The following is a 23,588-nucleotide window of genomic DNA, read 5'->3' on the forward strand; positions in this document are numbered from 1 at the left end:
GAGTGGTCAAGGGGGCCGGTGCGGCTGGAGCCGAGTGGTCAAGGGGGCCGGTGCGGCTGGAGCCGAGTGGTCAAGGGGAGGACTGCCGCACATGATGCTTAGGAGCTATGTCACATACTGTGAAAAATTTGGTTTTTATTGTGAGTGCAAAGTTACACCACAGACGGTTTTCAGCAGAAAGGAAACATGAATTGACTTATGTTTCAGGACTGCACTGTCCAATATGACAGCCACTAGCCACTTGTGGTTATTTTAATTTGAATTGATAAAAATTACATTAAAATAAAAATGAAATTGAAAATTTAAAAAAGTCCTCGGTTGCACAAGCCACAATTTAAGTGCTCAAAAGCCACATGTGGTGAGTGGCTGCTACTGGACGGTGCAAATACAGAGCATTTCCTCCATCACAGAGAACACCCCTGGGCAGCCCTCTTTCAGGAGGATGACTCTGGCTGCCATACTGGAAGCCGACGGTAGCAGAGCAAGGGGGGCTGCAGGGAGAACAGCTGGGGGGCTACTGATGAGAGACGGTGGCCTCTTGGACCAGAGTGAATGGAGAAGGAGGGAGAAGTGACCTCATCTGAGATGGATGCTGAAGGCTGCCCTTGAGCATTTGCTGACAGTCTGGATGTGGAGCTATTGCTCAGTTCTTCAAAAATCAAGTATTACGTATCAGCTGGATTCCATCAACCACCATGTAATCACCTCAAGGAATGGCACAAATTGAGTAGCTATTGAACAGAACTGGCATGTTGGCTACTCAATACAAAAAATGGAAAATTTCAGCCCTATCATTTTTTTTTCTCCCTCCCTAAAATAAGTGGATCTCTAATCCTTCTAACAAAGCAGGGTCATGTGGCAATGGGAAAAAACTTTCAAACTTTCCTTAAGTTGATGCATAGTACATGAATTATTAACCCTTAAAAAGCTGAGCAATTAACCTCCGGCAAGGTTACAAAGTATCCTTTTACCAGGTATAGAAAATCTAGGTGAAGTGATTACATCCACCTAATTGAGTGAGTCTGTAATTGAAAAGCACTTTGCCAACTGCAAAGTCCTTTACAACTGCTTGCTATTATTTGTCTTAATTAGTACTGTTAAATTACTTAACATATTATTTTACCAAGATTTCAGATAGAGCTATACATTTTCTTTTCTGTTCCTAAAACATGACAGATGCTCAGTAAATACTTGTGGAAAGAAAAAGAAACCGAATGAATTGATTCCTACTATGCCTCAGTTTTATATTAGGATTACTGTTGAGTCCCCAAGTCTCCAGGTGGTAAATATGTTGGAGAGAGGTGCTTTGCCTGGAACCTGGTGAATGAATGGGTAAGTTAAAATAAAATCCTTTTTCATGGCCTTCAGGGCAACTGTGCTAACAGTGGCTACAAATGCCACTGCTTCTTCTCTGTCTTCAACTATTCTGACACACTTTGATAAAACACAGGGGTATTAACAGTAGTGACACTAGATAAAAAAATGCTAGGATGAAAGAAAGTTGATGCCATTCTAGGGCAAAAAATCAGAAAGAGAAGGCAAAGATGTAATTTTACTATAACTGGATCAAGAGAAAACTCATAGGATGAAAACTACTCACAATTATAACAGATTTGGTTGAACCTTAATTATTACCAATATCCTTATCCTAAATTCCTTATCACTGGTGGGACAGGTTGTTAATTACTATAGTACAGCATTGTTAATTTTACCATGCCATTAAACCTTACCTGCCATGTAAGAAAAGTCATCCCAGATGTAAGTCAGAGTCGGGGTAGTTCAGTTCAGTTTGGCATCAGTATAATATAATACCTTGCCTCTGAAATGTACCCTATCATAAGCTCATCATACAGCAGGAGTAAGGTTCATTCATAACAGAAGCAGTTGTAAAAATTGTGATGATTCTAATACTGAAATATGTTGAAACTATAATACATAGTGCTTTCAGTTCAAAATAACATGTACTTGTTACCATGTATTTAAGTAACTAATTTTTAGAAGTTAGAAATTAGTCACTTATATCAGGAACTAACACAACATTGTAAGTCAACTATACTTCATTTAAAAAAAAAATGAGTCCCAAATGAGGAAATGAGAAAACCAAGATTCCAGGTATCAAGTAGGTGAGCCAGGAACAGACAAATTTTTGACTCACAGAACAGATCTCTAGCTTTGTATGCTGAAGCAAATCAACATTCATCACTTTAACATTCAAAAATATATGACTTCTAATATTTGTCCTTACGTGCGATTTCTGGCACTACTCAAAATCATAATACCAAACAAATCTGTTTATGCATAATATTACAATGGTTTAAATGTAGTTGCTGTCCATTTTCAGATTAGAAAATAACATTAAGCTGATTAAAAAAAAAAAGCTTTTTAAAATACACATAGCCAAGATCATCAGTTTATGGTCTGTTTTATTTCTTGCCAGCAGTCACCGTTAAAAGTTATAAAACTATAACAATTGCTTTCCTTTACATCGCTCTCCAATTACCCTGATAACTGCAACGTCTGAAGAAGTTCAGGATCTGTAAAGCCTGTCACATTATAGAAACATGTCTCCTTAAACCAAATGTGAAATTCCAGTAATTGAAGTGATCAATCTAGTGTTTTTGCCAGGGTACTTTTGATGAGAACTACAGTAGTAGATTAGGAACTACTCTGTGCTGTTATATCATGGTAAAAGCCTCTCCATTACTTGTTGTCAGTCACTAGGGATGGGCAAATAACTCAGCTGTCAGTCTAGCTGGAAAGCCCCAAGTTCTGTGAATGATCAACAAAGAAAATATATATAAACTCTCCATTATCTTCACATAATTCTTTCAACAACTCTCTGCTGTTTTCTTTCCTGTACTGGAGCACAGCTCATTTATTCAGAAGCAGATTGGAGATCTTGGAATATTTCATTTTTTTATTGCTCGTTATATGTCATCTTGTTTCCAAATGGTATATGAGTGTTACATTTCAGTAAGTACAAGCATCTATACCTCGGCCGCTGACAGTAATTTTACACATGATACAGCCTTAATTAAATTACTAATAACTGTTACCTCCATTTTGTTATTGATTTTTCAGCGAAAATATTTATTGCCTTATATTCCTACTTTAAATGTCTATTCTTTTTTTTAAACATCTTCATTGGAGTATAGTTGCTTTACAATGGTGTGTTAACTTCTGCTTTATAACAAAGTGAACCAGCTATACATATACATATATCCCCATATCCCCTCCCTCTTGCGTCTCCCTATCCCACCCCTCTAGGTGGTCACAAAGCACCGAGCTGATCTCCCTGTGCTATGTGGCTGCTTCCCACTATCTATTTTACATTTGGTAGTGTATATATGTCCATGCCACTCTCTCACTTTGTCCCAGCTTACCCTTCCCCCTCCCCATGTCCTCAAGTCCATTCTCTATGTCTGTGTCTTTACTCCTGTCCTGCCCTTAGGTTCTTCAGAACCTTTTTCTTTTCCTTAAGATTCCATATATATGTGTTAGCATGTGTTATTAAATGTCTATTTTTTAGCATTTCTTCTGATCACACAGAAGTATTCTGGAAGTTATACTCCTTTCACATTAGCCTGACTAACAGCAAAACGTCAGCAATTCTCTCCCAACTCGGCTTGCTTATATATACAGGGGAAAGAAATCTGTAACTTACTATTTCAATTAAAACAATTAACCTATTTAGGCTCCATCATCTTCCATCGTAGACTTATATCAGTTCTTGAAACCAGGTAACAGGATGTATGTTTCTTAAATTACTATGAAATTTCCAACTCACTCGTGTGGAATAGCTACTATTGTTGGAACACAGCAACCTTAAACCAACTTTCTGTTCATCTGCACAGTCCTATTCAATTCTCACATGTTTTAAAGGAAGAAAAAGTAGCAATACAGATAAACTATTTTCAAGTTTTACTTTCAGCTTGGATGAAAAAAACAAGTAAAAGTACTTGAAACGTCAATGAAAAAGGTTAATGAAGATAAAGTAACTCATATCCCTTACCCTCAACACACTAAACTTCTTTATCACATATTTTGTTTTGGCTGATGGTTTAAAAATAGTCAAAAGATATGTATAGCTGATTCACTTTTTTTATAAAACAGAAAGTAACACACCATTATAAAGCAATTATACTCCAATAAAGATGTTTAAAAAATGGTCAAAAGAAATAAGAATTTGTGCTAACACATATATATGGAATCTAAAAAAATAAAAAAGGTTCTGATGAACCTAGGGGCAGGACAGGAATAAAGATGCAGATGTAGAGAATGGACTTGAGGACACGGGGAGGGGGAAGGGTAAGCTGGGACAAAGTGAGAGAGTGGCATGGACGTATATACACTACCAAATGTAAAACAGATAGCTAGTGGGAAGCAGCCGCACAGCACAGGGAGATCAGCTCGGTGCTTTGTGACCACCTAGAGGGGTGGGATAGGGAGGGTGGGAGGGAGACAGAAGAGGGAGGGGATATGGGGATATATGTAGAGCTGATTCACTTTGTTATACAGCAGAAACTAACACACCATTGTAAAGCAATTATACTCCAGTAAAGATGTTAAAAAAAAAAAGGACCTACTGTATAGCACAGGGAACTCTGCTCAATACTCTGTAATGACCTGTATGGGACCTACTGTATAGCACAGGGAACTCTACTCAATACTCTGTAATGACCTGTATGGGAAAAGAATCTAAAAAAGAGTGGATATTTGTATATGTATAACTGATTCACTTTGCTGTACCCCTGAAACTAACACAACATTGTAAATCAACTATACTCCAATAAAAATTATTTTAAAAAATCAAAAAAAAAAAAGAATTTGACCACTTAACAGCATAAGTGGTGAGATTAGAGGAATCATTTATCTGGAATGAAAAGCCCTGATCTGGTTAAGAATGTGTAGCTGTGTGCATCTTTATTGAAAGCAAACTCAGAGTTACTTGGAGAAAGAAAAAAGGACAAAAAAAGAAAGAAGCAAACGGCTTGACCTTTAAAAAGGTAGCAGAGATGACTTAGGTTCGAAGAAATTAAAATGGGGGCAGCATTTGGTGTGAGCCAGAAGCTGGGAAAAGGACAAAGGACCGCCTTGGAATGAAAGAAACACTAACAGGTTATGCATATCTGGAGCACCAAACGTTATAAAACTCAAATTGGTGATCAGGTACTCAATGATAATGAAAGTTTTCACTTCTTAATCCCCCTGAATCTCAGAGGAAAAATTTTAGCTACTTTCTTTAGAAAAGGTAAGTTTAAAAACCTGAAAAAGGAGAAACATCCGGTGAACATGCCAGTCCGTCTAAACTTGCTGTTCCCTCTGGCCTCCACGCTAACTAAGCAGGACCAGACGACCCAAACCAGCACGGCTGCTCATCTGGTAGCACTTACATGAAGTCCAGGGCTTTTTCTTAGAAAACACACAAGTCTCTATAGGATCTGGCCTGCGATCTGAAGTCTTTTTGGCAATAGAAATGTCGAGAACTGAACACATTTCCTCAAGAACTTCAGCTAAAGAGAAACAGTGCTTCACACACGGGCACAGAGCCCAGCCGGCGACCTAACGTTCTGGGTGTCGTTTACCTGTGATTATAAAAGGCAAGAGTCAAGAAAACATGAAAATAATATAAGGCGAACAATCCGCTTGCTTAATTTATTTTCAGAAAGTATACACACTTTAGAAACTGTTTCATCAGGGCTTTTAGGGGTCCCTGGTGGCCCTGCAGAGAGCCTGAGCGCAGGCTGGCCAGGGGTACACTGCACCTCCAGCCTTCCCGTTCAATGGGACGAAGACGCCCCCTCAAACCACGGCACCGACGCTCTCCAGTTAACACACATCGCACTACATGTGAAGGCTTCTTTTCTCACCTTGCTTCACCAGCAAGAATCCAGAGAGCATGCCTGCTGGCTTTCTTTCCTCTGGTAACTAAGCCACATATTTTTCCCTTTTAGACAAAGCCTTTTCGAGCTTTTTATTAGAGACGGATAGAGGCGGAAGGAAGGGGTGTGCTCCAAAGAGCGCGGGGGTGGGGGAGTTCTCCTCTCTGCTGCCATCTGAATTTGTCATTAAAAGTGCAAAGGAAAAGAACAACTACTCATCACTTAATAAATACGGATCTACAACAATTCCTGCTGTGAAACATCACGTCTTCACTAAGAAAGAGAAAAACGAGTTTCTCCCAGACCTTTACTTGAATTTACAAGGAACACACTTTCCTAAAATTGCCGACATGTCACTGCATCTATTTTTCTTTTTAAATCAGGCATTAAATATGAATCTTGACTCCCACGTAGGCAATCTGCAGCACAGCAAAATGACTGTGTATTCAATTATAGGATAAATAAATATAGCAAACATTAAGGAGAAAGTTTCCAACTCCAGGGCGCCAGGCTGGTGTCCTTCCCCCTCACAGAATCAGGTGCTCTCTGTCAACTACGGCAGTGGCACAGGCTGTGCCGAACCTTCTAGGAGCCGTAAAAGAAAATGACCCCCTTCTGTAATTAGAGATACTGGGTTAATCTGGGGGAAAAAAAAATCTCCATGGAGCTAGCAGCTGAAGCTAGCATGTATCTAAAGTGAAAAAAGGTATATTTTAATGAAGAAAACTAGCCACTCATGAAACAAAGTATTTATATACCTCCTTTGCTATTATGAAATTAGATTAACAATTCTATAACAAACTGAATTGCAAACCAGCAAATTCACAACAAAGTTAAGAGTTTTTTCCTTCATTCTTGTTTGACTGCAGAGGTTTTTAGGACAAATTCTACCCAGATGCTTCATCAGTTGAGATCATGGGGGAGATTTGCTTCCAACCTTTCCTTAATAATTTCAATAATTTTGGAGAAATGCTTTCAGTTGAGGTTACTGCTAGAAGCCTGCTGCAAAGTGTAGTAACACTTGAAAACGAAATGTTGAGGGTTAAAATGATTATGGCTCATTTATGCATCATACACTCTAGACTCCCCCAGAGCCTGCCACTTCATCCTATTTGCTCTGATGGTGCTTTTAAAGCGCAACGACGTTCATCTCAGCTAACTCACGATGCAGGTGCCCAAAGACGCCATTCGCAGAGGTACTGACGATGCTCCAGAACGTGAGGGCTCGACTGTCACAGCAAACTGTCAGCGTTAGCGTTATCGATTGACTTTAACATTTAAATATATCAAAAACCAGGTGGAAACTCGTGTTTGCAGGTTTAAAAGAGCGTTTTAATATAGCATATAATAAATATTTAAACACTAAATGTGAATTTAAATTCCACTATTCCCAATGGGTATTTATGTAAGTTTATTTGGCTATTATAAAATCTTTCCAAACACTGGCCAGAAAAAGTCAAGTTTGTCATCGGGCAAAATTCACACAGAAAGTATTTCAAACAAACATAATATGCCCGACTGCCCCATTATTTACACTTACCTCTTATAAGCCTTTTCAAAGGGGAAGTATGATGCAAGTTTAAGACACATTCAGTTTATAAAAATGGTACCAATGAAGTAGATTCTATTTGACTTTTCTAAAATACTGAAAGAATCCAATATTCTTTCATTTAACAAAAATTCATTGACTACTAATTACAAGTATTTTCTGACTTTAGAGAAAATATTTAAATGGATCAATATTTTCTTACTGTTTTTCTCTATCGTTTGGATTCACGTCATTCGTAAGCAAAGATGTTTTTCGCGTGCAATAATAACTAACACAGCCCTGTCTACAGTAGCAAAGGAAAACTGCCGTATGTCCATGTGTAAGGGAAGGGTGATTAAGCCACGGTGCCCGCCCTATTATATGTTATGTACTGATTCCAATGAATAATTAGATCTATATTTATTGATCTGGAGGAAAAATGAAAATTACCGAATTACGTGTATCCCGTCCCCTTCCAAAATATTTGTAAGGGACACAACTTCTTATTCACAGAAGGGTGGTACACTCTGAGCTGTGAACAGTGATTTGTGGGTATGTGAGGAGATGATCTTTTTCTTTATTGTAACAAGTTGTTTTACTTGTTACAAGTCAATTATTTCGTTAATTTAAAATAAAGAAAACCAAAACTAAGCACAAACCAAGGGTGGCTTAATAAGTGAGACTCAGATTTTAACCCTTTATTCCACACAGGTTTTCAGGGTGCTCACGTCCCACCAAGTTTCCTACTCACAGCCTGACGTGGATAAAATGAAGCTTCCTTTGGGCCATTTGGGGATGCCTAGTGCTCTGTTATTTTTATGAGGATTTGACTGCTCCTGACAAGGGACCATTCTTTGCTATATGAAAGAGCAGTGTTTCATAGACGTTAAGACCTGTTTGCTATCCAAACGTGTGCTTTTCCTTAAGGAAAACATTCGTTTAGATGGCTCCATAAACGGGAGGCATGTGGAACCTAGATTAGCCCAGGGCCCAGGAGAGAGATGCAGGCAGCAACAGTGCTCCCTATATCTCAGGTGGAATGCGGGGAGCGGCAAGAGTGTTCCTTCTGGGTCCACCACGGCTGCAAGCTGGAGCAGCTGGGCATCCACAGTGCTTTAAATACAGCTGTGTTCACGCAACTGCTGCTGATTCCAAAGAGACTGAGACTTTCAGCAGGCAGGATTCATCACATCTGATCATGTCAGCTGTCTGGACACAAAAAGCAAACGTTCCCCACTAAGTAAACACAGCAAACTTTCTGGAAGCGAGGTTCCCAACTCTATGAGCATAGATAGGCACTAAAGGGCTAGCGAGTCACCCCCAGGGACCCACTTCTTATTCTGGTGACACAGGACCATTGTAGGCTTTGTCAGTTTGGCTGTGCGCACGGCTCTCAGTGAGTTATCACCCTAACCTGTTCTACTAACAGCCCCCATGAGTCTCTGGTCCCCCACGACTGGAACGTGGCTACTGCAATTACTAGAGCCTCTAGACAAGTCCAAGAAACACTGCCACAAAGTGATTTAAGGTAATTTGGTCTATTTTAAGTCACTGTTTCTTCGTCAAGATTTCCACTCGTTACACTTTTAATTTTATTGTAATTTTGTGTCAGTTTGCTAGATGAACTCATCAGCTATAGATCAAGGCTAATTTATACACTTAAATTAGAAAGGAATAAAAAAATGCAAGTAAGCCTCTATCTAAGTGTTTGGTAACAAACAGGCTTGAATTATAACTTTTAGCCACAAAGATTATAATTAGTTCAGATAATTTAGAAGTGAGATTCAAGAAGACTGCTTTTTACCAATCACTTACTTAAGTCATGTTGACCTTCTTGCCATCCTTTCCTTGCTTAAAAATTTCGGGCAGGCAAGAATCCTGCCCCCTCACCTCCTACGAACCGCAACACAAGCACTGCATCCAGGCAGGTGCGCCTTCAGGTCGGCCTCACCGCCCACCCCGCCCACCCCCAATTTTCTTCCTTTTGATTCCTCGCTAGCGGGCTCTTTCTCAAGGGCCCAGTTCAGAGAAGTATCCTTCGGAAAGTCTTCCTGCCCCAGGAGCTCAGTTCTTCTCTAGACTCCTGGATTCTGCTGTCTATATTTCATTTAGGGCCTTTCTCCCAATGAAAGAGTACATTTTTCACAGTTTTTTGGCTGCTTTGGCCAAAGTAAGCCAAGTGGATTGGGGTACCCTCCTTAGAGAGTGACCTCTTTCTTCTGCACACACACACACACAGTCCTGGTCACTGTCCCCCTCCCCCGCTGGTCCCCACTGTTAACTATCCAAATTCCCATGTGTCTCCAGAAAGCAATTTTCAAGTAAAAATTAAAAAGTCCCGTTTGTAGAGTCCATCTGGATAAAAATTTTGGCTTCCTACTTTTGTGTCACCTAGTTTCACTCCGAAATCCACTTAACTTTTTTTTTTTGGCCATGGGTCCTTATAAAAGTAAGGGCCGCCCTGGCAGGGGTGAGGCCACTGGGAATCAGGCTCCAGGCTAACAACCTGCAGGTGAGTCTGCCCACCTTGGAGTCAGATTCTCCATGGCGCAGCAAGCAGCTGAGGCCGGGGTTGCTGGAGAACTTGAGCACTCGGTCATTCAACAGGTGGCTCTCAGGGAGAGGACACCCGGAGGACTCCCGTGATCAGGAAGTACGCGTCGGCACCCGGGGATGGAGCCGGCGAGAGGACCATCTCTGAAGGCAGCACAAATCTACAAGCATGCAGAAGGCTTGAATCTGATCCGGGCACGTTAGCTACTCAATCAACAGTAATTATTTGTTTACATTACCTGGGCCTTATCACCCATGCCTTTCCCCACTAAGAAACAGATCACACAGATCACTCTCTTCACAAACCTAAGTTTATGAAATGCCCTGAGGTCCGTTTCAAGGCCAGCTTCTTTCATTTCCTCCTTCCTTCTTCAATGTAGAGATTCGAAACTCAGAGCAAGGGGACACTGGGCAGAATGGAATGGGTTAGCCTTGATGCTGGTGCCAAGTTCACCTGGGAGAAGTGGTGAACTATACAGCCCTACAAACTAGTCCCATTATCTTTCATTAAAGCTTTTTTATTATAAAAAATTTCCAAGATATTAAACAAAATAATAAACTCTTGTGAAACATCACCCACTTTCCACAATTATCAACATTCTCATATTCTACTCTCACCTGAACTCCACTCAATTATTATTATTTATTTTTACAGTTTTTAAGGTAAAATTTGCATGCATGGAAATGTGCAAATCTTATCTGTCCAGTTTAGACAAGTGGACACACCATGTAACCCACCTGCTGTCTCTGGACAGAACATTTCCATCACTGCAGACAGTTCCCTGGTTCCTGCCCCTTCTCCCCTCCCCACTCAGAGGCAACCATTGTTGTGGCTTTCTTTTTTTTAGCCTTTGATTAGTTTTGCCTATTCTAGAATTTCATACAAATTGATGAGGACAGGACTCACAGTTTTCTGGGTATGGTTTCACTTGTTCAGCCTAATGGCTGTGATTGTGCTGTGGAATATATTAGTAGTTCTTCTGACTAAGTTTTAAAGAAGAAACGGACAGCTACGATGGTGGTTTTCAGGGCAGAATGGCTGGCACAAAGGTCTCAGGCAAAACAACAACAAAATCTGCGAGATGTCCCCTCTAAAGGCTTCTCCCATGTCATGTCACTGTCTTGTGCTGTTCCTTTCCTGACTTTACAATTCAAGACGTTCTACTTCATTTCTGTAAGTTCAAGATATCACTGATGTAAGATGCAATTCTGATTAGAACAAATTACCTGGACAATGAAATACTACTCAGCCATAAAAAAGAACAAAATTTTGCCATTTGCAGCTACATGGATGGACCTGGAGGGCACTATGCTAAGCGACGTCAGGCAGGCAGAGAAAGACAAATACTGTGCGCTATCACTTACGTGTGGAATCTAAGACATACAACAACCTAGCGACTGTAACAAAAAGGAGCAGACTCACAGACACAGAGAACGAAAAACTGGATACCAGTGGGGGGAGGGGGAGGGCACAAACTACTGTGTCTAAGACGGGCTCAAGGACGTACTGTACGAAACGGGGAACAGAGCCAATGTTTGGTAATAACTGTAGGTAGAAAGTAACCTTTAAAAACTGCATAAAAATTTAAAAATTAAGAAAAAAAAAGAACAAATTACCTGGGATTTCTCTTTTTAGAAAAAATATAAGGTAAAAGCAATGTTGAGTGTTGCAATAGGACATGTCTCCTTTCTCCACAGTACAGCACAGTACTTAAGAGTTGGGTTCTGACCTCAAATTGAAGGGTTCAAACCCAGGCTCTGCCACTTGCACCTTGAACAAGTTACTTAAACTATCTGTGTCTGGACTTGCTTTACTGTGAAACAAGAGTAATTCCACTCTTACAGGGTTTATGAAGATCAAGTGCTTTCATAGGTGTGAAAAGCTTAGCACAGTGTTAACAAGTGCTATTATTCCAGCTTGCCATTGGCACACAATTCCTTATTTCTCTTCCCTAATCCACCCTCACGGAACAGTTATTTCAATGTTATCAGCACTTAACTAGGAACTGAGCCACTGAACAAGGGGACACATGGTTCAATTTTCCTTGAGCATTTACATTTAAAAATAACCTGGTGCAGCCAAATAAATAAAAAAAAGTTTGTTAACAAATACGTATCCTTAAGTAGTGGAATACATAGGGCTGATGCCTTTGAGCTGGGGGATTTTCGTTTACTTGACTACACCTACTAGACCTTACAGTTTGTTTACGTACCCATCTATCACTTATTGCCAGTGGAGTAAAATATGTGCGACTATCTATAAGGTATAAGATAATCAGCTGTGAATCAAAAGGACAAGATATAGTGGCTTGATATAAGAAAAACAGACAAAAATAAAGAGCTTTTCTCTATACCAATAAAAAATGATAAATAAAATATAACTGAAAAATTCTACACACAACTGCTACAAAAATATTAACTACACAGGAAAAATAATTGGTTGAAGGACTAATAACTTGAGTAACTTGTGAGAAATAGTGTTTCTGTAAAGGAAGTTTTAAAATTATAAAGATGACAATTTACTTACAGTTTACCCTGGAAGAATGTAGAAACAAAGGAGAAATGAAGGAATCTGTCTTATTCAATATTAAAACCGAAATGCATAAGGAAGAGTGTGGGTCACTGATATAAGAGAAGAGAGGTAAGTGTATGGAACAGAATAAAGAAACTGTGGAGCAAATAAAATACATGTGGGAACTGAACAGGAGATAAAGGTGGCATTTAAAATCAAAGAGGGAAAGTACGGACCGTTCAATAAATACACTGGGAAAATAACTATGTGGGGAAAAAAATGAAGTTAGAGCTTTATGTCAGACTTTATGCCAAAATATGTTCCACCAAATAGATTAAAGGTTTAGATTTGTAAAAACTGAAACAACAAAAATACCAGACTGTAGTAGAAATGTTCCTATAACCCTGAAGTAGAGAGGTATGACACTAAAGTCAGAAATCACACATATATATTTATCTTAAAAACAAAAGAAAATCATTAAATAAAGTTAAAAGAGGAATAAGAATTCACATAGTAAAAAATACAAATGACGAATAAACACATGAAAGAACGTTCCATGTCACTAGTAACCATAAGAGCTTTTCTGCTGCACATATTGGGATGTTGTTGACATGAACATGTAGGACAAAGTGGTGAGAAGTCACGGGAAACCGGGAGCTGCAGATGCTACCTGGAGGGCCTCTGGGCACCAGTCACCAAAGGACTCGAATCAAGAGCTCGTGGACTCTTGGGTCCTTGTTGTAGGAAGTCATCTTGAGGAGCTGGGAATGGACACAAGGACGCCCATACTCTCCGAGGCAGCCCTCCATGGGCTCTGTCACCTGGCAGCTCTGCTGGGACGCGTGGAGGGGACACCCCTCGCGAAGGCTCTCCTGGCCACTGGCACGGGGTGACGGCGCAGCTCTAGCTCCACAGCCCGTGCTGTCCCCCAGGGCCTGCCCCACGACTGCACTCACAGGGTCATCTGAACAGGGATTTAGTGCCCTGCTCCTCCACTAGGCTGTAAGGCCCACGGACAGTTCTGACCTTTGTCAGCGCTGTGCCCGCAGCGCGCGGGACAGTGCCTGAAACACGTCAGGCATCTATCCAATAGACATTCGCTGCGTCCTTTCAGTGACTCGTGAGAGGTGATGCATAAAGTCTCCACAGGCTCCCCGCTGCCCAAGGCTCGTGTCTGAACCCCTAAGCAGGGCAGACAACGACCTTCACGATTTGTTCCCAAGTTGCCTTTCCAGCCTCCTGTCAGCCACTTGCAAACACAGGGCCTTTGACGAGCCACGCCACATGTACCCACTCTGAGCCCCTGCTTTTTGCAGTGATGACTCCACCTGCCTCGAATGCAGGTCCCCCACTTTGTCTAGAAAACACCTTCAAAACCGAGCTCCTGGCTCCACACACATCCCGACTGCAGCAAGCTGAGTGAGCCTGTCTGAACCCTGAGGCACTGGATACAATCTGCCCCGAGCACTTCCTGTGTCTTGCGTGATTACCTATCCACATGTTTCTCCTGGACTAGATTAAGGGCTCCTTGAAGGCAGCAGCTGCTTTTCTGCTCTACGTACACCCTGGCTCATAGCAAAGCGTCCGACACAGAGCAACCGATCAGAAAGGATTTGTTAATATCAGACATTTTAACAAATTATTTCTAAGAATAAAGAATATAATGAAACTTCTTATTTATCCTTCATGCCACTCTCAGGGAAGGCCTTCACCACAGCTTCCTGTGAGGATCCCAGACTTTATTTAATAGAGATTCAACCAATGCGAATTCTGAAAATGTCAGTACCACGTCCTAATGAAGAATCACAACTCCTATGGACCCACCATTCACGTTGGTTTTCTCGAATATACACCCGCCCCCCCCCAAGCGAGAGGCACATCTACCCTGCCAGATACCATGTCGCAGCTCATCTAGTGCAATAAGCTGGATGACGTCACAGGAGTATGGGGACTTAAGACTTCACTAAAGTGTCCCACTTATTCAAGGGCACTGACTTAGCCAGAGTGTGTATGGCTGATGAGAAAGCAATTCTAAGTATAATATAGGGGGAAAAAAAGACATTTTAAAGCTTTACTTCGAAGAGACAAGAGCTTAAGTTTAAAATTCTGCTTTCTGGAGCAGATTATGTGGGTGGACCTGCAATTATGTTCGAATAAACAGATAGCTGTGATAACCTCAGAAAAAAATAAGACGATCTATGTCCAGGTTTTCGATCTTGTTAATAAAATTGAATTTTCTAAATAGCTTATAATTTAAAAAAGAGTAAGTCTTTCTTAAGGAAAAACCCCTAAAATTACCAATTTAACGAAAATATACCAGCTAAGTTCGGAACAGGATCGGGGCTGGATCAGATTGTTCAACATAAAACCTCAATAAACAATAGCTCAAAAAGAAGAAAAAAAAAAGCAAGTTCTTTTGTTTTAGAGGCCACAAATGCAACAGAAACAAGATATAATAAAAAAATGAAAATTCAGGTACCAGAATTATGCATTTCATACTGAATAATTATTTCTGTACTGCCTGTAAATCCTCTCTGGTAAGCTGTGCGTCTAAAACTCATCGAACTGCCAAGGGGTAAACGCAGTCCCATCCATCAAGCAGCCACTTGACAAATACATTCCATAATAGAAGTTTATTTTTACGGGAGGCTGAATCAAGGACTTTCCCATGCATACAAAAACTTGTCAAAATTATTTATGAGTCTTGCTGAGACACACAATATGTCATATCAAACTCCTAGTTTCCTTCCAAGCACAGACTGTCAATATCTTGGCTTCTATCAATAACGTGGCCCACCGCTGATAGAGACCGCAGGAGCCGAGGTCACCAGCCCATCCCAGCCGCCGCCGGAAGCCGTCTCTAAGCTCAGCGCAGCTGAAGGAGGCCATTTACCACCTCCATGAGGGGCAGTTAAAGGAAGCGCTTGGGACTGCCCTCCGAGGATTTGCAACATAAAGTAAAATGGAAACATATGCTTGAAAAATGATGGTTGATTACGGCTGAAGTAAAACAAAAATAACAGTAGATACTTCATCTTTTATTTTACACACAAAGCAGTAGTTAAGGCTGATAACACGAATGCTTGAAAACCATGACAACAGCCTATCCCTGCTGAAACTCCCACTCTGAATGAGACGGGATGAGACCTTCTCTCGGAAGGTGAGGAATCTGCTTTATGAAGCGACGTGACTTGCCTCCATCCCTCCTAATACTGCTCGTGTTTTACTCATGAGGAAGCATTTCTCTTTAGTGGATTAGCCTTCCATCCTCTGTCACTCTCCCCAACACAGGGGGCTCATGGAGAAGAGTGGAAACCGCTGAGTGACCCCTGAGATAATTTACAGCAAAAGGAAAATGTATTCTTATTTTTCAGCTTTGGGGGCAATGAAAACTGCAGTCTCCCAGACTAAATTAGTCCTGGGAACTAGTCAGCGACAGCAAAAGCGTAGCACTTATTGGCAATGCCCTCGTTCTATGAAGAAGTGTGTTCTACCACTGCAATTCCATGCTGGTGCTGTGACATGAGCCATGGAAAGGCCGAGAAGCCCAGGAGTCGACCATGAGACCACCAGTCAGACCAACACCACAATGGTACATTTTGGTGGCACAGGGTGGGCAAAAATTGCAAAAAAAGGGGCTGTTAAACATTTGCTTTAGTTCCTCAACATGAACAGAAAGGCACACTTGTGAAATCTGCCTCACAGCTTCACTGCTCTGTTCCCATCCTGCCCCTGTGGGGTGAGAGGGGCTGAGGAGCTGCCAGAATTCTGACAGCCCCCGGGCACCACTCCCCGTCCTGCCATAACCTGCTCAGACATATTCCAGGGCGCGAGCGGAGCCTGACTCCAGACCAGATGACTTGATGATTCTCAGAACTGTGGCCACCTCAAGTACTAAGAAGACTCCTACTCAAGTTTGGCTCAACAAAATAATGTACAACACAGAAAACAGTGTCTGTACTTGGAGTGGAAAAATACAAAGCGAGTGCTAGGCTAGAAGTGTACGATGTTATCACCTGCACTCTATTTAAACTACTGGTTTGGATGTGAAAAAGTAACTTTTAAGTAGTTTTCCTGGAATGCCTAAACTCAACGCTACCAAAAATGGGTGAAATGATAGAAGTCTACTTTTTCCTGTGGAAATGTGACAACAAATCACGGGGTGGGGGGGAGGAAAGGGGTTCCCTTAAACAATTTCATTTCTCTGCTCTTCCCAGCGTTCTTCTGAAACAAATTCTGAACAGAGCCCCACCCAAGGATACCAGAACCTGCGCAGGTGTATTTTTGATAATACAAAAATAGGCTCGGGAGCTGTTTCTCCAGTTCCGGGCACTGTCCCGGGCCGTCAAGCAGACTGAGTCAGAGGCATAGTTGGAGAGAAAGCGTCTAACCCCAGCTCGAGAAGTGAGACTGAAAACACAGCTCTTCATACATTTGCCAGCCAAGTCACTCCTTGAAAGTGAACAATATGATGACACAGTATCTTCAGACTTTCAAAACAATTATTTGAAATAATCGGAACATGCTTCAGTTGGGAAAGCCATGTTTGTTCAAAAATATTGAGTTGATGTTGCTCAATAAATGGAACATGGCTACGACTTTCAGATAGAAACAAAAGAATCTGGAGGTTTGTGTCCCAAGAACAAAGCACGAACTTCTATGTTCAAGCTGAAGTCAACATATTTCACTGAATTTCCAATGAATTGCTAAAAGAAAGCGAGCGGGACAAGGCCATCTTTATCTGTGATTCCATTTCAGAAGCGTCTCAACCCATGAGGCTGGGATTAGGCCCCTTTCTAAGGACAGGGGTGGATGAGGCCTGGAGGGTGGTGGCGATCCGAGGTCATGTGGCTTATAGGTGACGCTGACACCCTCACCAGGCTGTGCGCCTTCCTCCCCTCTCCTCCTCCCAACACTGACAGAACCCTGAAGACTGCAGGGGCTCCGGGCTCCGGGCAGGCGACATGGGAGGACGACGGGGAGGAAGAAGGAGAAGGAAAAGGAAACTCTGTCGCCGAGAGTGGCTTTGCCTGAGGAAAAGTGCCAACACCTGCACTCAGAAACCTCTGGTCTGACCTCTCTTTCTTACATTATTTCAATCGGGAGGACTCCGTAGTCAAACTACACAAAGGGATACACATCAGGAAGAACAAGTTCACGCTTTCGCACACAAGCCCTGTGAGGTGAAAAACCAGAATCAAGGCCAACTCTGGGCTCTTTTATTCCTGAAAATTTCCTGCAGAGAAACATCTCCAGTTCAGGTTTCAGGAAACAGGCTCAGAAGAGTGAGGTGACTTGCAAACCCCGCACAGAGCTGAGACGTGAGCCCAGTTTTACGCCTGCCTCCAGAGCCTGCGAGCCCGCCCCTCCTCCAGCGCACCGTCCTCATCAGTAGGGAGCAGGGTGTCGGACTGCGTGACCTGCTGGGGGCCGTCCTGGGCACTGAGGGGCGTCAGCGGCCGCGCCCCACCCAGCCGTGATGTCCCAGAATGTCTCCAGACATCGCTAGGTGTCCCTGGGGGGCAAAATCACCTCGGGTTGAGAACCCCTGACCCAGGAACTACACAGTCTACCTCACTTCCATTTCTATTCTCTGCTCCATCTTTACCAAATACACTGGCAAAATTTTGAATTCTCTGTTGCTACTGCGTCTCATGTCTGGGTCCGGGTCCCTCACATTGGCAGAAGCAACAGCAGTAGAGTTAGGTTTCCAGGTAAAATACAGGACTTCAGTTTAATTTGAATTTCAGATAAACAACAAATAATTTTTTTAGTGTTATGTCTCAAATATTGCACTATTTGTTATTTATCTGAAATTCAAATTGATCCGGGTGTCCTGATCTTATTTGCTAAGTCTGGTGACCCCACATACAGGGTTGGGAAAAACGGAATCTCCCCTCATGTTTACATGTTAATGGATAGAAAATCAGTGTTGGAGACACAAATTTTGCATTTCAGTTAACTTTTGAGAAAGAATTTTATTACGTGTGTTAAATGTATTGTTTTCCTTTTGCATATATTAGTAACAAATACTAACCTACAGTAGTATTTGTTATTTCCTTAACACCTGGTACTTTTCATTTCTATTTAACCTAAAATTGCGTTCCTTGCCCAGAGAAGCTGCCAACTGTTGTCTAACAATGGTCTGTAATTAAAAAAAAAACAAACGTCTCCTATCTTTAACAGATATCCATTAAAGATATATCTTTCTGGCTCAAAATTTACGGTAAGACCTTAAAGGTTCTCAGTCCAATGCCAACTCGGAAGCGTTTCATAACCTCACAATATTCTACTTGTAATGTTATGTCCCATTTACTGCTCTCCCAAATCTTCTTGTACTTTAATGGTAGCTTCATTATTCCCAGAAAACCACAAACTGCCTAGAGTTTTGCTTAATTTATTCCCCATTTCATTCACCTATCTTCTCAAACTTCATCTTCTTAAGTCAACGTCAATTTTTCCCTCTCTCCCACTTAAAAAAAAAAAGCCACACATGAAAACACAACACTAAAATAACTCAAGCATACAGACACATGCAGTGGAAAAGATACGTCTCCCTTAAGAACTATGCACATATGCAGACCCACTAACAGATATGTGTGTATGTACGTACACATACACACACACACACACACACACACACACACACAAGGTTTATACTTCTATAAGGAAAATGGAATATTACAAGGTTTCTGGAGTTCTGTTCTGTTCTACATTATATGACAAATGTTAATGACGTCATGCTTCGCTTCCTTCATAGAACCTTCCTAACTGATCCAACCACGCTGGTCTTGCCGTGCTGAACTCCTAGTGTCACTGACAGTCAACATCTCCGAGCTATCTGCCCTTACCTACCCTTCCCTTTTCCCTCCCGTGCTAGGAACTGGAGAAACAAGCATGACCAAGGCCTGGTCCCTGCTCCCGAGGAGCTCAGGATCTGGTGGGACCTCATTTCATGGGCATTGATGATTCTGAACAGAAAAGACCCACTTTTAGCAGGGAGCTTCAAAAAGCCAATTCTGGAAGTGATGACTAATGGACCACTCACTCTGGGGGCAGGGGAGCGGGGAGACAGAAGCTGGAAGCACAGCTTACCGGCCCCCATGGGAGGCTCCGAGCATGTTACCCTGGTGTCCGTGTCATCATCGTCTGATTATTACAATCAACCTCCAAGCATTTTACGTGCACACGTGTTATCTTTCCAGCTGAAGCACAATTAGTTCATACTTCCTAGTATCCATAATACTCTTAGCGTAAGGTTGAGTACAAAGCAGGCAAGTATTAATAATTATAATTTAATAGTGAATAAAATATTCACATTAATGAAACAGATAAAATTTTATGCAGAAAAAAGGGAGTAATAATGAAAGAGCAAAAATGCACAGCTCTTTCATGAACTTAAACCCAATGGTTAATTCTTAGTATAGTCACTACTTTAGCCATCTGAAGATTTGCCATACTTCTTCTCAAGGGAAAAGGTAACTAATGAGAGCGTTGACACACGCACAGCTTTTATTTCTGAAAACCATGCTGGTCTAAATCATACGAGGTTGATGATACTTGAAGAATACCAAGAAAAAGAGACCGTGCCTTGACTGACCTGGCCACCTGGTGACAACAGGATGTACTGTGACAGTGGAATAACCTTCACTCTTTGCAACTGTAATAACTTTACGAATTGCAAAGCACTTGTACAACCATTTTCTCTTTTTATTCTCCTAAGAATCTTGGGCTAGGACTGTATCATGCCATTTAAAATTATTTCTGAATAGGCAATACATTCACCAAGTTCAAAACTCAAAAGGTACAGGCGAGTATTCAGTAAAAATAAACCTAAGAGAATAGAGTAAAAATCAGTGATCATCTACATATAATGCCTAAGAAAGGAGGAAAGAATTTTACGGAAAAATGGACTGGAGGGCGCAAAGGTACTTTGATGCAGCAAGGTCCTCTGGTAGAAGGACAAGGGAACTTCCCTGCTGCAGGAGGCAAGAGGCAGAGGCAGGGCTGACAGACAGAGAAGGAAGGGGCTACAGGAGCTTCCTTTAATTCAGAAAGTACCTGTACTTGGTGCTTTCACTTTGCCTTTGATGAGCTAGGTGGGTAAAGGAAGGAAAAGGAAGGAAAGTGTCCCTGCCCTGGGGAGAGTGAGACCTTACTGACAAGAACCACTGCCCCACAGAAGACAAAAAGTCTCATCTCGGCCGTTAGAGGCCTGCTCTCCGATTCCAGCTCGGCCCAGGTGGGCGGCGAGGCCGTGGGGACAGTCCCATCAGACAGCTGGCCCAGGATCCTCATCTGGAAGATGAAGATAATAACTCGCAAATCCCTCCCGTACGGCAGAGGTGACAGGAGGTGACGTGTACAGGCGCTCTCGCCAGGAGATGCTGGACAAATACGTAAGGTGTCAGGATCACAGGGAACAATGGAGAACAGCACAGAGTACGGGGATCCAGCTAAGATCTGGGAGGAACACGTCTTAGGAAAAGTGAAGCTTCGGGGCAGACGCGAGCAGGGAACTGGCCCTGAAGGCTGGGGCGTCTGGACTTGAGGGGCGCGCGCAGGAGGGCCCTGGGGCTCGGAGCCGAGCAACTTCAGTCGTGTCTCATCTGAAGCCTCCAGTGCTTAGGAAGCCCCTTGGAGAAGCAGAGCCACCGTGTCCAAGGTCAGCGGCTGGCCGGCCAGTCAGACACGGGCTGGGGCAACAGCACAGGGGCCGTGAGCTCGTGCTGCCCAGACAGGGAGAATACAGCGAGTTTAGGTGATCACGGAGCATTTGCACAATTTCAATAGTTACAACTCATTCTAGCGGTTGGCAGGAAAAAGGTGAGCCAGTCTATCAGATCTGTGATAGCACACAGCAGCAGAAACGGGGCGGAAAATCAAGACTTCTTCATTGAAGGAGAGGAGGACATTTCAGGCGTGCAGAGGAAACAGACAGCTCACAGAATCTGGGGGCTGAAGTGACTAGAATAATAGGATACCGAAATTTTGAGCTTAAACAACTTGTATTTTGGACCAAAATGAGCTCTTTTCTTCGGGGAGGTGGGTAAGGCGGGGGTAGAGGTAAAGAAAGTTACTTTGGGAAGAAGACAAGTAAACTGCGTCCAGTTGTCCACAGTGAACAAACGCTCACAGCCCCAACCTTCACAGTTTTGGGGGGAGAAGAAGACAGCCACAGCTGTCACACCATTTTCTAATGAGGCCTCGGTCAATAGTTAAGTCCCTAATGTTCCAAGGTACAAACCGTGGTGATTCAAAAATTCAGTTGGAATGGTCAAAATTACCCTTTCCTGGGATCCTAAGGATTCCAAGGGAAAAACCCCTGAACTCACACATGCACGGCATTATTCTGCTTTCTTCTTTAGGATGCTACACTTTACCTCTGAAATTTTCCTAAGCAAACACTTCCCTTTTCCTTTTGTTCAGCTGAGTAACTTTGTTAGCCACGCCATAGGACAGGCAGAAACTGCAGGGCTGGTAGGGGCCCCTAATTGTGAAGCTCTTAGAAGGGTTGAACCTGATCATTCCCCAAATTGTTGAGTTGATGGGATTCGTGTAGCTGGTTATAAATTGATAATCTAAATTAATTCATTCAAGCAGAAATCGATTTTGTAACTCCTAGAGAGCTTGTAATAATGCTTACCTCCCACTGCTAGCTGCATTCTCTGTTTCATAAAGCTGGTCGGAAACAGCTGGATTCAGGTGACCTGCTAGCTCATTAAATCTGTTACATGTTCCTTCTAGTAAATGATATTAAGCTGAAATGGCCTAACATTGATTTTTTTCCCTTTAATTTTATGACAGAAATAACCTAATTTGTAATGCAAAATAACAATCTCCTTGGATTACTTTACACCTTGTTAAAATATTTTATGCATTTTTCATTTACACAAAGGTAATGGAAAAACACTTAAACTATGTTATTTAAGCCACAAGAGATATGTTCCTGAAAGTCTGATAGCTACAAAATGTCTCTTCATAGTCTTTACTTTATATCTGTAATAAAAGGCAGACAATTCAATTCATTGGTTAGTAAATAAGGTACGATATAGTTTTTATTTTATTTTCTGTGCATTGCTAGAAGTAAAATCAGATGGCTTTTAAAATCCATTTAGAAATAGGACTCATTACTTCCCTTCCTCTTTCTAATCTAAAATGTCTAATGTTCACTTGGAACTTCACATTTTCTCCATCAGCAGAAGCTGTAACCTAATTCTAAATCCCATATTAAAAGAGTCATTTTCCAAGCTATCCTTGCTTCATGTTCTGAGACTGAGTAATGAAATCAGAACACCTGCCTTTTGTGCAAGAGACGATTAAAGACATTTCTGGTAACCTCCTGATTTCCTTTCCTTTCCCTAAATCAATTTTAAAATAAAAACATCCAGGATGCCAGAACAACAGAGGTAAGGAATGTCACAGGACTCGAAGTGACTAATCATTTTTATTGCTATAATAAGTGATAAGTGTTTCTGAAATCAGGGAAGGTGAGTAACTGAAGTCCCAAATCCCCCTCCTCTTCAAATGCTCTAACGTTTACACAGGGGGCCACACTCATCAATTTACAGCCTCAAAAGCTATAACTTAAGAACTAAAATAATGCTCGTTGGCCTGCCTTTCCTACAGAAACCTTACAGCACAGATTTTACACAGGCTGATCAACGTAAAATAAGATCACTAAATCTGTAAACGTTTTAATGCTGAACGATACTTATTTAGTGTTTAAAACGAACTTAAGTACTTTTCCAAATACTATTTCTCACATTGAACATATCATGTGATGTTATTTCAAAAGAATTTACTTTAAAACCACCCAAAGACCATAACTATTTATATCACAGTAGTTAAAAATGGAATTTTAACACAGTAAGAATAAATGGCTTTATACTCCTAAACTTAAAAAAAACTCTTTAAAAATTAATTTTTGAGGTGTACATCTCAAGATAAAAATAAATAACACAATCACTCACTTAAAATGCACGTGGATTTCTCTGATCTAACACAGAGGTTTTTAAGGAAAAAGGAGGAAGAAAAAAAGAGAAGAGAGAAAAGAAAAAGAAAGCCCCCAGCATCTCTTAGGCTAGGTACCCCCAGTCTATCCAGTGAACTG

The 23,588-nt window shown here is 41.6% G+C and overlaps 1 protein-coding gene across 3 annotated transcripts in view; it reads right to left on the reverse strand.

Annotated features, from left to right (window-relative positions):
* The window catches only part of ZNF407 (zinc finger protein 407), a 418,202-nt gene that overhangs the window by 41,871 nt on the left and 352,743 nt on the right, over nucleotides 1-23,588 (reverse strand). The gene's annotated exons all lie outside the window — the stretch shown is intronic.

Source organism: Monodon monoceros, unplaced genomic scaffold (assembly GCF_005190385.1).
Source record: "Monodon monoceros isolate NGI ecotype Baffin Bay Population unplaced genomic scaffold, NGI_Narwhal_1 Super_Scaffold_1, whole genome shotgun sequence".
Taxonomy (NCBI): domain Eukaryota; kingdom Metazoa; phylum Chordata; class Mammalia; order Artiodactyla; family Monodontidae; genus Monodon; species Monodon monoceros.